This window comes from Sceloporus occidentalis, unplaced genomic scaffold (genome assembly GCF_023333645.1).
Source record: "Sceloporus occidentalis isolate IW3139 unplaced genomic scaffold, rSceOcc1.0.p SCAF_5, whole genome shotgun sequence".
Classification (NCBI taxonomy): domain Eukaryota; kingdom Metazoa; phylum Chordata; class Lepidosauria; order Squamata; family Phrynosomatidae; genus Sceloporus; species Sceloporus occidentalis.
Window position 1 is genome coordinate 178,254,920 of NW_028316985.1, and position 17,416 is coordinate 178,272,335.

The 17,416-nt window shown below is 41.2% G+C and overlaps 1 long non-coding RNA gene across 1 annotated transcript in view; it reads left to right on the top strand.

Annotated features, from left to right (window-relative positions):
- The first annotated feature begins 4,403 nt into the window (after window positions 1-4,403).
- The window catches only part of LOC149313212 (uncharacterized), a 42,031-nt gene continuing 29,018 nt past the window's right edge, over window positions 4,404-17,416 (top strand). Inside the window, exons 1-2 of the long non-coding RNA XR_016281362.1 lie at window positions 4,404-4,465; window positions 8,153-8,406. This is a non-coding gene — a long non-coding RNA (uncharacterized LOC149313212). The remainder of the gene's footprint in view (window positions 4,466-8,152; window positions 8,407-17,416) is intronic.

Sequence of the window (17,416 nt, forward strand, 5' to 3'; positions counted from 1 at the left end):
GCGGACATGAAAAAAGCCCACAAGAAAATTGCTCACAGAAGAAGAAAAAAACCCACTTTTTTTTTTCTGTGAGCAATTTTTTGTGGGCCTTTTTTTCACGTTCACTTTTTTCATATATCGGAAGTCCAAAACATCAGGGAGGACCAATGTTTGGGAAACACTGGTGAAGTGATTTGAGCATTAGACTGTAGGGACCATTGGACTATGAATTCAGGTTCAAATCCCCACTCAGCCAAGGAAACCCATAGGATGACCTTCTGTGAGTCACACTCTCTCAGCTTCAGAGGATGGCAATGGCAAACTTCCCTCTGAACAACTGTCACCAAGAAAACCCTGTGACAGGGTCACCTTAGGGTTGCAGTAAGTAGTAAATGACTCAAAGGCCTACAACAACAGCAATAAGCAGCGGGGGGGGGGGACCCAGTATATTTAGGGCATGACTGGATGTGGGAGTGGGAGCAGCTTTTATAAGGTTGTTGTGAAACCAGGAACACAACCTTTTGTTTGGCCTGGTCCAGACAGGGTAATCAGATGTCCTCACCGCAAAGGACAAGCCACCCCAAAATGTTGGGCATCTAAGATAAAAGTAGGACATGACCAAATAAAAGTTAAAAACACTTTTGAGCCTGGCTCCCTGCTAGAATTCGTTTTCATTTACATCCCGAAACCAACATGGTGAAGTGGCATGAATGTTAGTTAAACCTCAAGACCAGGGTTTAAAACCCCACTGAGCCATGGAAACCCGTTGGGTGACCTGGGGCAAGTCACAACCTCTCAGCCTCAGCAGAAGGCAGTGACAGCTTCTGCTGAAAAGGCATGGAGTGGCTTTTACATGCTCCTTAATACTTGTCAAAATACTTCCCATTGAAAATCCATGCTTCCTAGCAATGCTCAAAATGGAGGACCTTCTGAAATTCCTCCTGGACAGGAGGATGAAATGGAGGACATGTCCTGGAAAAGGAAAACATCTGGTCACCCTATATCCAAAGAAGCTTTCAGATTTTTGGAAGATTGGGGTCAGCAGCCACAGACACTGACTTGCAAACATCTCATTGTCCCCTAGAGAGCAGTACATCTCCATTCAGGAAGGAAGGTTTCCTATTTCAAACCTTCTCAATCTCTACAAGGGAACAACAACACCAATGCAAAACTTGGGAGTTTATCACACTGGGGCTAATTCTGGCATTAAGAGAGATTAAAGCTCATTTAAAGCTTCCCGCAAACAAAGCGAAAATGGCAAGTAATCGCGCAAATGATTATCACATGCAATTACACAAATAAAGTGATATCAGGAATGCACTGTCACTGAAATCTTGGAAGTAAAAAGTTGCGCATTAATGCTTCTTTGTGACCACTTTAATGGTGGGTTTTGTGTGTAATTGTGTGAAATAGTTTAGCGTAATTATGCAATTTTTCCGGGATATTCACAGGATAAACTTCCGATCTGCTTCGTGTGAAAAATTCCTTGGATATTATTATTCTCTTATATGTTCTCATGACCATTTGTGGCCCTTTCTCCATACAGTCGAAGAAGGATCCTGTACTCAGTCGTTGTGTGTCTTCAAGGGTTTTCTTGGCAAGTTTCTTCAGAGGGGGTGTGATGGTTCCTTGAGAGCAATGCCCTGTGCGTGGCCCTTACTCTCAGGGAGTCCCTTAAAAGAACTATTTTTCCGCTGCCACCACTCAGTGAATTGTCCAAATTCCCCCCCAGCACACACTGAGACTTGCTGGGACCTCTAGTTTCTTTCTGTACTAACCCAGAGCAATCCGTAGCCGAGTTAAGGCACGTGTACAGGAGCAAAGAGATAGCAGATGCTTTTAAAAGAAAGAGTTTATTTTAAAGAAATAATATAGAATAGGAAGGTATCACTCATGCCAGGCCTGCTTGCCTTGCAGGTCAGAAAACACAGTTACAAAGATATTCATTTCAGGCAAGCTATTAGATAAACATAAGAAAAAGACCTAGACGTACTGACTAACACTGTTCCTGAACTACTCACACAATGATGGGATTTGTAGTCCTTGTGGAGTTCTTGGAATCAGGGAGCTGGCTCCTTGCCAACTCTACCTGCATTCCTGAGCCGGTCCTCCGGCTGCTCAGAGGACAAAGACAAGCCTCTGGTTTCCCCAAGCAAAGCCAAGATGGAGAACGAAGGGCACATGGTCCTACAGGGGTATTTAAAGCCCTCTCTTGGAATCTTTTGAAACTGCCGCTCTGGCACTGGTGATTGGCCAAGTGAGCCTTACGTCAGCTATGATGCCACAGCTCATTAGCATGTGATGTCATCTCTCATTAGCATGTACCTCCTCCCAGATTAACCCTTTGTAGTTCAGGAGAAGTCCTCAGGTGACTGGGACCAGTCATCACAGGGGGTTTGCCATTGCCATCCTCTGAGGCTGAGAGACTGTGACTTGCCTAAGTGTCACCCAGTGGGTTTTCATGGCCGAGCAGGGATTCGAACCCTGCTCTTTGGTCATAGTCCAATGCTCAAACTACTACGCCATGCTGGCTCTCTAGGATACCCATTGAGACTTATTGATTTCTTCTGTAACATCCAAACAATGATTCCTTTATTGATTTCTTCTGCAGTTTGTTGAATAGTATTAGAGCATTAGCTGCAACAGCTGTAAACTTCAACAATGCAGATGGCCATTACACATAGGTCAGCTTATTTCACATTTCTCATGAGAACTAGTTATTGTTCTTATGTGCCATCAAGTCGGCTTCAACACTCTTAAGATGTGTTTGTCATGCAAACAGCATACCCTATCATCGTGTTTTCTTGGCAGGTTTCTTCAGAGGGTTGAGAGAGTGTTCCTTGCCCAAGATCACCCAGAGGGTTTTCATGGCTGAGTCAGGATTCAAACCTTGGCCTCAAGAGTTGTAGTCCAACTCTCAAACCTCTACACCCCAGTGCCTCTCCATTCCTGATTTATGGGAAGCCTAAGATGGGGTGTTCGTGGCAAAATTTGCTCAGAGGAGGTTTGCCATTGCCTTCCCCTGAGGCTGAGAGTATGTGACTTGCCCAAGGTCTCCCAGTGGGTTTCATGGCTGAGTGGGGATTCGAACCCTGGTCTCCAGAGTCACAGTCCAACACTCTCTCACACTGATGTTGCTTTCTTTAATATTAATTCTTGGCTGGGGAAAGGGAGCACTCATATAAAATAAAGTAAAGAACAACTTTTAGACAGAACTCAGAAAAGAGCCATTCCACGTGAACTTTGGCTTGCTGATATATATGTGACCTAAATGAAGATACCTTTTTAGCTTGTAAAAATAACCCACCCTGGTGCCAAACTGTAATTCCCAGAATTCCATAGCATTAAGCCATGGCTGGTAAAGTGATTATTTCTGCAATGTGGATGCAGCCCGAGGCTTATGATTTCTTGGCTGCATTTGCCATTCTGATCCATGTGTGATCCAAGGTAGAGAGCCAGTGTGGCATAGTGGTTTGAGCGTTGGAATAGGACTCTGGAGACCATGGTTTGATTCCTGTTCGGCCATGAAACCCACTGGATGAGTTTGGCCAAGTCACACTCTCTCGGACTCAAACTATGTTTTGTTGTTGTTGTTACATGGCAAAAATCCCTGAGGAAACTTGCCAAGAAAACCTCAGGATAGGTTTGCCTTTAGGGATTGCCGTAAATCAGAAAGGACTTGAAGGCACCCAATAACAACAACAACAACTAATAATAATAATAATCCTTTTTGTTATAATTGTGTGCCTTCGTTTCTGACTTATTATGATTTGTGATTGTGTGCCTTCAAGTTCTAATTACAGTATTGTCATTTGTTGTTATTGTGTGCCTTCAAGTTGTTTCTTCTTCTTCTTTTTGTGTGCCTTCAAGTTGTAAATTATTATTATTGTGTGCCTTGAAGTCCTTTCAAACTTCTTCTTGTGTGCCTTCAAGTCATAATGATTAGTATTTGTTGTTACTGTGTGCCTTCAAGTCATTTTGGACTACTTATTCTTGCGTCCCTTCAAGTCGTAAATCATTATTATTACTGTATTATTATTATTATTATTATTGTGTGTCTTCAAGTCCTTTCAGACTTCTTCTTGTGTGCCTTCAAATCATAATTAATATTTGTTGTTATTGTGTGCCTTCAAGTCATTTCAGACTACAGTACTTCTTCTTCTTGTGTGCCTTCAACTCATTAATAATAACAGTTGTTATTGTTATTATTATTATTATTGGAAGTAGGGCTATGGCTGAAGGTGAGGGGAACCAAAGCGAGGCCTGTTGCGAGGAGCCCTCCCGCCTCCTTCCTGCTCTGACTGGAGTCAGGCTCAGATTGGCGCTGATTCGGGACTATATAGTCACCCGCCCGAGAGGCCGCGGTGGCAAGTGCGCATGCGCAGTGCGGCCGGCGCCCACAAGGCGAAGAGGAGGAGGAGAAGAGCAAGCGAGCGGAGCAGAACTAGGCAGCGGAGGAGGAGGAGGAGGAGGCGGCCATTGTGTGGTGAGTGGCGAGGAAGGGAGGGGAGGGGAGCGGGCGTCCTCCACGCCATGGAGGACCAGGCACCAGGGATGGAGGACGGTCCGGGGGAATGGAGGCCCTGGCCGAAACAAAAACTCAGATCTCTCTTAAAGCCATGCTCAAAATGGAGGACGCTTTGGAAACGGAGGTCAAAATGGAGGACGGGTCCTGGAAGGAAAGAGGAGGTTGGCCCAGTCTCTCTCTGGAGCAAAGAAAGTGCGATGAGGATGATGAGGATGATGATTTCTTACCGAAGGAAGAGGCTTCAGAAACAAAATAATAATAATAATATATTTCTTATATAAATAAAATAATTAATAATAAAATAAATAATGATTTTATATATATATATATATATATATATATATAAAACAAAAGGAGAGAGGCTTCAGAAAGATAATAATAATAAATTGATTTCTTATTCGAGGAGGGAGGCTTCAGAAATATGATGATAATGATAATAATAGTTATTGTGATGTTAATAATAATAATAATGATGATGATGATGTTGGTGAATGGAGGCGGGAACAATTCATTATATATAAAAATAATTTATATATATATATATATTATTTTCCCCGCCTCTCAACAAATAATATTCATCAGCTTCAGTTAAAACATAAGTTTAAAAGAACAAAGGAGGCCCTTCCCAAAATGAAAGCCGAAAACACTGAAGACTAGAGGAAGGTGATGAATCCGTGCTTCTGAGTCATGTTCAAAATGGAGGACATTTTGCAAACTCCTGGAAAGAAGGTTAAAATGGAGGACAGGTCCTGGAAAAAGAAGAGGTCCGGTCAGTCTGGAAGAGAGAGGCCTCAGAAAGTATAACAACAACAACAACAACAACAACAGTTATGTATATCTTTACCTGCCTCTCCCCATGGATGGAATTATATTCATCAATTTCAGCCCAAACATTAAAACACACATCAGCTTAAAAGAACAAATAAGAGGCATACAAGGGGACCAGATGTCCCAAAACACAAAGGAGGACAAGGCGCCGGAAGAAACAAATGGGAGGATTGTCCAAAATAACAGCCAAAAACACTCTTCTAGATCTAAATCCTTGCTGCTTCGTCGTGCTCAAAATGGAGGACATTTTGAAACGCTTCTGGATGGAAGACTTAAAATGGAGGACTGTCCCGGAAAAGGAGGAGGAAGGTCCGCTCACTCTGGAGAAAAGAGGCTTCAGAAGGTTAAAAATAATAACCATTATGATGTATTTCTATTTCTTTCCAGCCTCTCCCTTTGGATCGAGACAGGGAACAACATGCAATATTTATCAACTTCACTTACAGCATCATTTTAAAAGAGCAAATGTGACCCATGGATGGATCCCTTTGTGGAGAAAGGCAGGATATAAATGCTGGGAAGGAATAAAATGCAGGGGGACCAGATGCCCTGAGCCCAGAGAAGGACAAGGCACTGGGGAAATGTAGGACAAATTGTAGGACAGTCCAAAAGAAAAGCTTAAGGAAGAACACTCCTATAACTATAAATACGTGCTTCTTCATCCTGCTCAAAGTGGAGGACATTTTGAAGCGGCTCCTGGACAGAAGGTTAAAATGGAGGACTGTCCCGGAAAAGGAGGAGGCCTGGTCACTCTGGTGGAGGGAGGCTTCAGAAAGTTGTTGTTGTTGTTGTTATTTCTTACCCACCTCTCCCCATGGATCAAGGCAGGGAACAAGAAATAATATGTATTTCTTACCCACCTCTTTGGATTAAGGCAGGGAACAACCACAAAGCAACAAATATGCATCATTTAGTAGCACAACTTCAGTTAAAACATACATCATTTTAAAAGAACAAACAAAACACACAGATGCCCCGACCACAAAGGAGGACAAGGCACCGAAAAATGTAGGGCAGTCCAGAAAAAATGTGGGACGGTCCACAGTAAAAGCTAAGTACACTCCCGTAAATATAGATTGGTGCTTCTGAGTCATGCTCAAAATGGAGGACATTTTGAAACGCCTCCTGGATGGAAGATTAAAATGGAGGACGGGGGGGAGGAGGAGGAGGCCTGCTCACTGCAGGAGGGGGGCTTCAGAAAGAAAGGTAATGACAATGATAACGATGAATATTTATTTCTTACCCATGGATCAGAGCCAGGGAACGACAACAAATAGGCCTGGGTTAAAAACACAGCTTCAGTTAAAACACACATCAATTTAAAAGAACAAACAAGGCATATACCTATTAAAAAACCTATGTTTAAACCAGAGATTTTTGTAACTTAAGTAATTTTTGCAACAACTGGGGAAGAAATCCCAATGCAGAAAACCTGGTTTTGCTCTCAGTGTGGCTCTAAATTGTTGTTGCTGTTGTTGGTTGTGTGCCTTCAAGTAGTTTCTGACTTATGACAACCCTAAGGTGAACTTAACATAGGCTTTTCTTGGCAGTTTGCCATGGCCTTCCCTCTGAGGCTGAGAGAGTGTGACTAGTCCCTGGTCACGCAGTGGGTTTAGTGGCCGAGCTGGGAATTGAACCCAGGACCTTGCAGAGTCATATTCCAACTCTCAAACCACAACGCCACACTGGCTCTTGTGAGATTGGCGGGGGGACAGAGGGGTGCTTCAAACAAACCCAAAATAGTAGAAGAGCTTGTCGTTCCTTTTTTGCTCTCAGTCTCGGAGCTGCCTGAAGATTACCATTTTTTGGGCCTAAATATCTGCCAAGGCTGCATCCTGTGCCATCCTGGGATTGGCAGTTTAAGGAGGCGCACTTAGCATTAGCCAGAGAGCCCCACTAGTCCCTGTAACCAAACTACAAATCCCAGGATTCTATAAGATGTAATAATTTAATTATGTTTTAATGTACCATTTTTGTATGCTTTTAACTGTACTGTTTTTAAATGTTGTAAGCTGCCCTAAGTCCTAGTTTTGGGGAAAGGGTGGGATATAAACAAATACAATGTGGTGGTGATGATGAAGATGTAGATGTAGCCAGGGCAGCTATAATGAAATCATTCATGTTGTTGTGTGCCTTAAGTCATTTCTGACTTATGGCAACCCTAAGGAGAAACTATCATGGAGGTTTTTTTGGCAAGATTGTTCAGAGGAGGTTTGCTTTTGCTTCCTCTGAGGCTGAGAGAATGTGACTTGCTCAAAGGCACCCAGTGGATTTCATGGCCAAGCTGGGAATTGAACCTTGGAATTTTCCTTTTGTTTGTCACATTGGCTGAACTTTATTTGGAGACAGACTGTGTACTGGTATTTAAACCTTCAAATTAAAATGTGAGGCAAGTCAAAAGGCAGGTAACCAATTACGTGTTATTAGCTCTTAGTATGTTGGGGAACATATAATGTTTCAGGAGCCAGTGTGGCATAGTGGTTGGAGTGTTGGACTACAACTCTGGAGACCAGGGTTCACTTCCCAGCTTGGCCATGAATCCCACTGGGTGGTGCCCTTGGGTAAGTCACATACTCTCAGCCTCAGGGGAAGGCACTAGTAAACTTATTAACAAATCTTGCCAAGAAAACCCCATGATGGGTTCCCTTTAGGGTTGCCATGAGTTGGAAACAACTTGAAGGAAGCCATACAACAACAACATAATTGTGTTCTGTGAAAAGACTTCTGCTGACTTTAAGCCTTGGAGGAAAGGTGCTTTAGTTTTTTATGTGTACATATCCAATGTGTATTTTTTCTTTCCCATTCTTTTATTAAAAGGGATCGTCGCCACTGCTGCTGCCCTCCTTCCGAAGCCCATCCATCGCTGGCAGAGTGCAGTCTGCACTGAGCAGATCACCTGTCCTTTACATCGCTGGCTGCAGATCCATTCATCGCTGGCTGCAGACACTGGCTTGCAGATCATTCAGAAGCAACCCAGCAAATTCCTTCTGGCTTCAGGCGCAGATGTGATTACAAGGCCTTTACAGCCTCATCTTTCTGCTTCTTTCTTCCCTGGGCTTGCGGATTTTAAGGTGCTGTTGCAGAATGCCGAAACGTAAATGCAAATTTAGTGAACGTTTAGCAAACAAATATAAGTTATTTAAAGATGGTAGGCATAAATATGAAGCTGAGTGCCTCATTTGTCCTCCAGGAACATACATTTCCGTAGCCAATAAAGGTAAGTCAGTTAAAAAAAAATAAATTAAATTAAAAGTATTAATTTAATTTAAAAACATTTTAAATCACATGGCCTCAATTTAAAAAAACAACCTGTGTGTACTCTTTACAGGGTCACAAGATTTGGAAATTCATCTCCAGTCCCAGAAGCACAAGAGGAATGCCCAAAGTTACTGTAACATTGTGGAGTTATCAAGTTTTTTCAGTCAGTTATCAAAATCTACACAATTGGTAAATGCGGCAGAGGCAGCGCTGGCGTTTCACACCGTTAGCCACTATTCGTTGTATCGATCTATGGATTGTACACCTAAGCTAAATGCTGAAATTTACTGTGACTCTGATATTGCCCAAAGTGCGTCATGTCCTAGGACAAAGACTGAAACTATAATAAACAAAATTCTTGGGCCGCATTCTGTTGATGTGACAATACAGTCTTTGAAAGAGATCTCATGTTTTGGGGTTAGCATAGATGATAGCAATCATCTGTCTCTGAAAGTGTTCCCAATTTTAATCCAGTTTTTTGATTATAAAGCAGGAGGTATTCAGAGTAGAGTTATAGAGCTTGAAGCAATTCCCAGTGAAACTTCGGACACAGTTTCATCCTACATAAGCAGTACGCTAAAACACTTTGATATTCTTAACAAATGTGTAGCATTTGCTGGTGACAATACAAACACTAATTTGGGGGGCCTTAAAAGGGCTGAGGGTAACAGTGTTTTCAGCAAACTGAAGAAAAGCGTGAACAAGAATTTAGTTGGTATAGACTGTCCAGCGCATATCCTTCACAATACTATTCAACATGGGGCTGACTGCTTGGGAGTTGATTTGGAGTGTGTAGTCATCAAACTGTATCATTATTTTTCCACTTATGCAGTAAGAACAGAACAACTGAAAGAGTACTGTGAATTTGTTGATACAGACTACAAACAGCTATTGTCCCATACTAAAACCAGGTGGCTATGTCTGTTTCCAGTGATTCATAGAATACTTGAGACGTATGAAGCTTTGCAGTCATATTTTTTGTCTTTGCCTAGTCCCCCTAAAATCCTGAAGGATTTTTTCTCCGCTAGGTTGAGTAAGGCATATTTGTGGCACCTACATTCGTTAATGTCTGTTTTTTATGACAACATCAAGGAGATTCAAAAAGAAAAAAATTCCATCATTGACATAATGAATATAATAGAAAATGTATCTTCCCTGCTGGAGAACAGGTTGGAAAGCTCCTTTATTTCTCTTAAGACTAAAGAAGTGCTGTCATGCGCCCGGGAGGAAGGATTTGATAGTGAAGTGGATTGTTTTATGGAAGAAGCAGTGTCTCTGTACAGGGAATGCTATGGTTATTTAAATAAATGGAGTGTCTCATTTGCAGATTTTCACTGTTTCAAATGGATGGATTTGAAAGGAAAGGTACTCATGAAAGATGTGGAAACATGTATAAACTTTTTGGGTGAAAAGGGGATCTTGATTGATGATGCAAAATGCTGTGACCAGTTGTGTAATTTGAACAAGTTTCTTGAACACTACAGCACAGACCTTGAAAGTAGGTCATCTAATGATAAGTGGGTTAAATATTTTGAGAGTTGCAAACATGACGAATGCCACTCAGAACTACTTAAAATGGCAGAATATTTCTTTTCACTGCCAGGACACAATGCAGATCTTGAAAGTTTTTTCTCCTTAATTTCAGCACAGTGGACAAACGAAATGAATAATTTAAATGTCGATTCGGTGAAGGGTTTGTTGCTAGTAAAATACAACTTTAAGCATTTGTCTTGTTCGGAGTTCTATAAGTACATTGTAAGCCAACAAGGCATTTTAGCAGAGATAAGCTCATCAATAAAATACGAGTGAGTACAGCATAAAGTACAGGACATGTAATATAGTTGTAAATAAACAACATGAAGTGAATTTATATTTCTATAAGTGTTTCTGGCTTTTGTTTTGTAATGTCCTGCTGCATAACAGTTCTACATTTTGAGGTGTTTTGTCCTCCTTTGAGGTTGTGACATCTGGTCACCCTGAGGCCAGAAGAAGGTTTGGCCTGAGAAATAGAGGTGCTTCCAGAGAAAGAAAGAAAGAAAGAAAGAAAGAAAGAAAGAAAGAAAGAGATTGTCTCGAGGGCATGATTCTCAATGTCTCTGCCCTGCTGTATCAGAAGTGAGCATGGACAAGCAATGCAGTAATTTTTATTTGAGATTCATGTAGGAATTGTTGGCCAGGATATGTTACATTCAAAATTCATTCATAGATCTTGCAGCTTGAACATAAGCAGCTTCCTTTTAGTCACTAGAAACTTTCACATATCTTCAGGGTGACCAGACACCCCCTTTTTCCAGGACATGTCCTACATTTAAACCTTCTGTCCAGGAGGAATTCCAGAATGTCCTCTGTTTTGAACATGACATAAAAGCCCATTGAGTAGCACCACATTTGCTGTTCCCCTTTGAGCAAAACCACTACTTGGCAGCCTTTCCTCACTGCAAACAGGGGGAGAGAATGGATCCTTATAAAGTTCTTTTTTTCCTAGGAGTAGTAGCAGACAAGACTCCGGATTCAGAGCTTGGGGTGCATTTGTTTCTCTGAGCGGAAAAGGGCAGCAAATGGTGTAATGGGCTACACTGCAAATGTTGAAAGGGTTCTTCCCCCCCCCCCTTAATTTCAGAACAATAGACAAATGAAAGGAATCATTTAAATGCAGCTAAGGATTTGGTTGCTAGTAACATACAATTGTAAGCATTTGTCTTGCTCAGAGTTGTAGAAGTACCTTGCAGGCCAACAAGGCATTTTAACATACAAGTATGACTGAGTATATAATACAATATGGAATATGTAATATAGTTGCAAATAAACCATATGAAAGGAATTTATATTTACATGAGTGTTTGTTGCCTTTATTTGGTAATCTACATTTTTCTTGAATGTTCTACATGTTGTGGTTCTTCATCCTTCTTTGCAGGTATGACATCTGTTCACTCTGCATGTCTTGGTTTTTGTTGTTGCTTCTCACTTAGCTTAATTAAAATGTATTGCCTCTGGGAGCCAAATAAGACTGCCATGGGGCCCAGATGTGATTAGCCAGTGGCCATTCTCCTCACTGATCTCTTCTTGTCCTAATTATGTCCATGCAGTCTTCCATGTGGGTCTGGTGGTGTTGGATTTGCGCACAAGCTACTTCTCAGAGGCTCAGCCCTTATCATTTACAATATATTAAGTTTTACCATATAGTTGGCTAAGCAAGAAAGGGAGCAGGAACCGCACTCAAACTGAATGCTGCCCTTCAGTCTGCATTCATAGTGGTAGTGGAACTACCAAATGACTCCCCTTCCTCCTGGGCTCCCCCTTTCAAGGTAAAGTAGTGGCTGGTGGAAAATGTGGGACATCTGAAAAGCATCTGGATAGATGAAGATAGCCAGGAACAAAACAAGGACATCAGCCACAGTTCTGTGATTGCAGTCTACATGGTGTAACTACACACGTAGCTATGTAGTAGAGGCACTAAGGAACCCTCCTAGTGAATTCTTAGACCCACTCATTTGTAACACCAGATCTGACCTTAGAAGATAAGCAGGCTTAGCACTGGTTAGTAATTTGAGGGGAAAACAAATACTTGGTGCTATGTATATAAGCTGTATTTCAGAGGAAAGAATGTGGAAACTACCTCTGAGTACAATAGATATTCCACATTTGTGGATTTGACTGTTCACTGATTGTATTAATACTCTTTCTAGGAATCTCTAGGTCCTCTAGTATCACTGCCAGATGTTGACCATAGAGTCATGCTGAAGGATCTAGAGATTCCTAAAGAGAATTTATCTAGGCATTTGTAGGTTCTCCAGTGCAATTCTGTGGTCAACTTCCACCAGATGTTGACCATAGGGTTGCAGTGGAGGACCTAGGGATTCTTAGAGGGGTGTTCCCTCGAGTTTTAAAAAAAGTAGGTTTTTATTGGCATTTTATCCACTTCCATGAGGGTCTTGCATCCCTAATCCCAGCAAATGTGGAGGGCCACTATTTATTGCCTAAGAAACCCTATGAAATTCATTGAGGTTTTGCCATAAGTCTGCAGGTGACTTGAAGGGGGACATACACACAACTGTTTGGTATTCATTATTGCTGCTTAGTCACAATTGTGATCCATTGCCACAAGTGTCAGTCCCACTGCCCCATACCTAATTTACTGGGCATCGGCTGCAAAGAAGGAGGTCCATTCTGCTTTGGATGAATGATGTTTCTGTCAGGTATGGAAAGGGGTCAGGACAAGAGAGTTTACATAGTTAATGATGTAGATAGAATACAGTCGTCCCTCCACATTTGCAGATTTGACTTTTGAGGATTTGGTTATTCATGGATTTGATGGATATGTTCTGTCTAGGAATATCTAGGTCCTCCAGCGTGACTGCAAGAAATTGACCATAGAGTCACACTGGAGCACTTAGAGATTCCTAACACTTCTCTAGGCATTTTAGGGTCCTCCAGTGCAATTCTATGGCCAACTTCTATCAGATGTTGGCCATAGAGTTGCAGTGGAGGACCAGGAAATTCCTAGAGAAGTGTTCTCTCAAGTAAAAAAAGTTTTTATTTGTGGATTTTTCACTTTTATGGAAATCCCTAATCCCAGTGAATGTGGTGGGCCCACTGTACTGTATTTTTACCTTCCACATAAATAATTTAATTAAAATCTGATACATTTTAATCAGAAATAATATTTATGTTTTATTGTACTGTTTAGATATTTTATCTTTCTTGATTTCCGGGGGGCCCTACCTCTCCTGGAGTAAAGTTTTATTATTATTTTAAACCAAGTTTTTTATTATTATTATTATTATTATTATTAGAAACCGAGATTCTTTTAGGATTTCTGTTGGATGATAGTGCAATCCTAGCCATATCTCCTTAAAAGTAAGCCCCATTGAATTCACCAGGACTTGGTCACAAGAAAGTGTGTAATAATATTTTCCCTTCTCAGAACCTCTCAGCTCTACATTGGATCTGTTTCCTTGCATGAGTAAGATACCAGTTCCATCTTCCAAAGATTTCTGAGGTTAGAGAAAAAATTTAAATGGTGTTCCAAAGAATTAACCAATTGTCTAGACATGGAAATCCTCAGCTTTCACAAATCAAGTTCTAATTCCTATGTCTTCCACTTGCTATTTGGCTTCCATTAGCCAAATAGCCCTAACATCTCAGGGTCTGAGTTGGTACTAACTTTGCAGCCCTATGTTGTAGTAGCAAGACTGTTGTCTGCATACCATTTAACAGGTGAAAACTGTGACACATGGCAAAATTTATTAATGTGGAAGAACACACAAGTTTAGAGAGGCTGCAGCAGTTTGCTTTTGTCTGAACTTACTGGGAAGAACACGATTCCAGTCCCTCCTCTCCATTTGCAGTTAACAGAGTACAAACTATATTTGCTATTTGAACTCAGTGTGCAGCAACTGAAGTACATTTGAGGACAAAGGGAGAAAGTGAGAGGAGAAAGAAATGCCTCTTACCTTGCAATGGAGCAAAAAACCAAAACAAAACACAGGTTCAGCAAGGAAGATTTGCTATAGTTCTGTCCTAAATGACAGAATCCAAGGCTTGCAACCACCTCCTGCAAAAACAGCCTAAGAATCCAGGTTAAACAAAGTCTTTTCCTAACCATCTTGGCATTTGCTGAAATGTAGGTCAACTGCAGAATTGCTAAGGGATTTGCTAAGCTCCATGTTTGCCCGGATGAGGGCAGTGCTTCCTTGTTTATATAGGAAAATTCAATGTTACGCATATGCAAGTAGATCACAGAAATGGAGCCCAAGTCATCCAAATTGTTCTACTTCCACAAATCTTACTGCCACTTGTTTATTCTTCATATCACCAAATATTCACCATAAGTTCCTTATATTAAGTTCTTTTAAAAATAAATGAATGTGAGAACACATATTATCTATGGAAATACTGAACCACAGATCCTAAGGTGGGCTCTGGATTACTAGAGGATGGAAATGCAATTTGATGATGATGATGATGATGACGATGATGATGATGATGATGATGATGATGATGATTATTTTACACACATATCTCTGTTTTTATCTCTGCTGAGCATTGCTACAATTCTATTTCCCGAATAGCTTTATAGCAGGGGTTCATATTTTCCCTATTCTCCAAACCAGGGCATTTGATAGCTGGGGAAATGGAGTACTTTGCCTGCTGAATGCTTCCATTGGTATAGTTCACAGCTGCACCAAACAGCTATGTCTATCAAAATGTAGTAATCTAGGGATGGAAATAATGTAAGTATTCAAATCTCAGGCCTGTTACAGACTGACAAAATAAAGCTGCTTCAGGTCTCTTTGGAGGTATGCTGTTTAAATGATGCATGCATCCTAAGAATCCGGAAGCTGCACCAAAGCTGCACTCCAGTGCTTAGGAATGGAGTGTGGCTTTGGCGCGACCTCTGGACTCTTAGGACCCATGCATCATTTAAATAGCATACCTCCAAAGAGACCTGAAGCAGCTTTATTTTGGCAGTCTGTAACAGGCCACAGATAGAAAATGGAGAGTCCTGAGTTTCAGAAAACTCTGCCAAGAAAAATGCACGGGTGCATTTACATGGTAGAAACTGCGATTTGGCACCATGTTAAATGCTGTAGCTCCATCCTACAGAATCCTGGAATGTGTCATTTTGTAAGGCACCAGCACACTTTGGCAGAAAAGGCTAAAGACCTTGTAAAACTACAAATCCCAGAATTCCATAGGATGGAGCTATGTCACTTAAAGTGGTGTCAAACTGCATTATTTCTACAGTGTAGTTAGTTAGTCAAGAACCAATGTGGTACAGGCTGGGTATCCACAGATAGGAATCCTTGTAGTTTGAAATTTGTTCTATGTGGAAAATGAATAAAGGAGAGGAGTAGGTTGTGAAGAAAATGGCATTTTTTGTGCAGAAAACGTTCCCTAGCCAGAAAATCTGATTTTCCGCACAGAAAACCTGATTTCTGTTGTTTTTGATACCCGCCCCCCCAAAAAATGCAAACCTGAACTTTAAATGAGCCTGAAGAACTGTGTAATTAAAAATAGTTCAATTATTCATTATTGCCCACAAAACTGAAACTGATGAAGATTTATATCACTATAGCAACTGCCAGAAATGCATGCAACAAAAAGGATGTTTTCAAATGAAAAGGTTTGTTTTATTGTTCAGTTTTATTACAGAAATTTACAAAAAAACCCACAAAACAGTTTAGCATCACATTTGATTCTGTTCACATTTTTAAGGTTTCACAGAGAGAATATAAGAGCCAAGAATAAAGTACAATAGCGTAGGTCTTTTTTTAAGACATCATTTATCACAGAGATTGTTGTTCATTAGTTTAATTTTTTCAATCCCTGTTCTTGCAATACTTAAAAGAGATTTTAAATATTTCTTCTAGAAAGCAATTATTTGTCTTCCTAAATGATGCAAAATAACCTTTCCTATCACAGTCTTACAGCCGAGAGATCTATGTTTTAGAATGCCAAATAGATATAAGAGAATGTAGATATGCAGGGCATGCTAAACTGCATCTGAACTTTCCTCCTTGATACTTCCTTTATCCCAGCAATTTTTCAAGAGCACTGACCCTACAGTCAGGTGGAGTTAACTGCTTTCCTCAGGTGGCACAGATGCTGGGAGGCAGCACCAAGATTTGGAGAGAGGCGTGTGCCAAACAGTTTTTCCTTGAACCCAGAGGTGTAGCTAAAGGGACAGGATGAGGGCATTGCCTCCCCATATAAGAATTGCGCTTTTGCAAATGAAATTGTCATTCAGTCTCCAAATTTCCAGAATTGTAGTAACTTAAAACTCTTTAAACAATGGAGTTCAGGCACCAAAGAAAGGGAGAACACAAAGTTCCCAAGGGAATGTGGGCACAGCAAAGAGAAGCGTTCTAGCTGTGAACCATTTTCAGTGTGTCACTCATGGCAATCCTAGAAACTCGGGGAATGAAAGAAATTTTCATTTAGGGGACAGAAATGTCATCATTTGGCATGCACACCCCCATAGCTACACCTCCTACTTGAACATCCTGAACTACCCTGTGGCCTTCAGCTATGATGGAAGATACCCTCCATCATGAAGAAAGATTCAAGTGCCAGTGCAGCTGTTTTTGTACACAGAATAGGAAAGGTGTTGCCATATTGTTTTTGTTTCTTGCTGGATGGGGCATTCTGGAAGGTATGATCCAAAGGAATGGTGTTTCTGTACTCTGTTTAAGGCAAGAAAACTACGCTCTGTTCAGGGATGACTAATCATGTGGCCAGCATGATTGCACAGAATGCTATTTAATTCCTCACCAGAGTGGTACCTATTTATCTACTTGCACTTGCATGCTTTTGAACTGCTAGGTTGGTAGAAGATGGGACTAGTGATGGGAGCTCTCCCCATCGTGTGGCACCCAGGCCTCGAACTGTCAACCTGCCAATCTTGCAATCAACAGAGTCAGCATCTTAACCACTTGAGCCACCATATCCCTTAAAACCACTTAAATAAACTCACCATTTGCTCCAGATCTTCCAAGAAAATCCAAGTCCTCCAGAGTGACACTGGGTGGCTGTTTGCACATTCATCCTGCTATGTTGACACCGGCATGAATCACTCCCTCTGAAGCCAGAACAAAACTCCAGCCATGTGATTGACCTTGGGTCCCTTATTCTGATCTCAGAGGGAGTGACTGGTGCCAGCAGTGTTGGCACCAAGAAGCATACCAGAATGTGTGTGCAAACAGATGACTAGTGTCACTTGGGAATACCAAGTGGGCCCTTGGTATCTACTGGCTGGGGTTTGGTTCCAGGACCCTCCTGTGGATAACTAAACCCATTGATACTCAAGTCCCATTAAATACA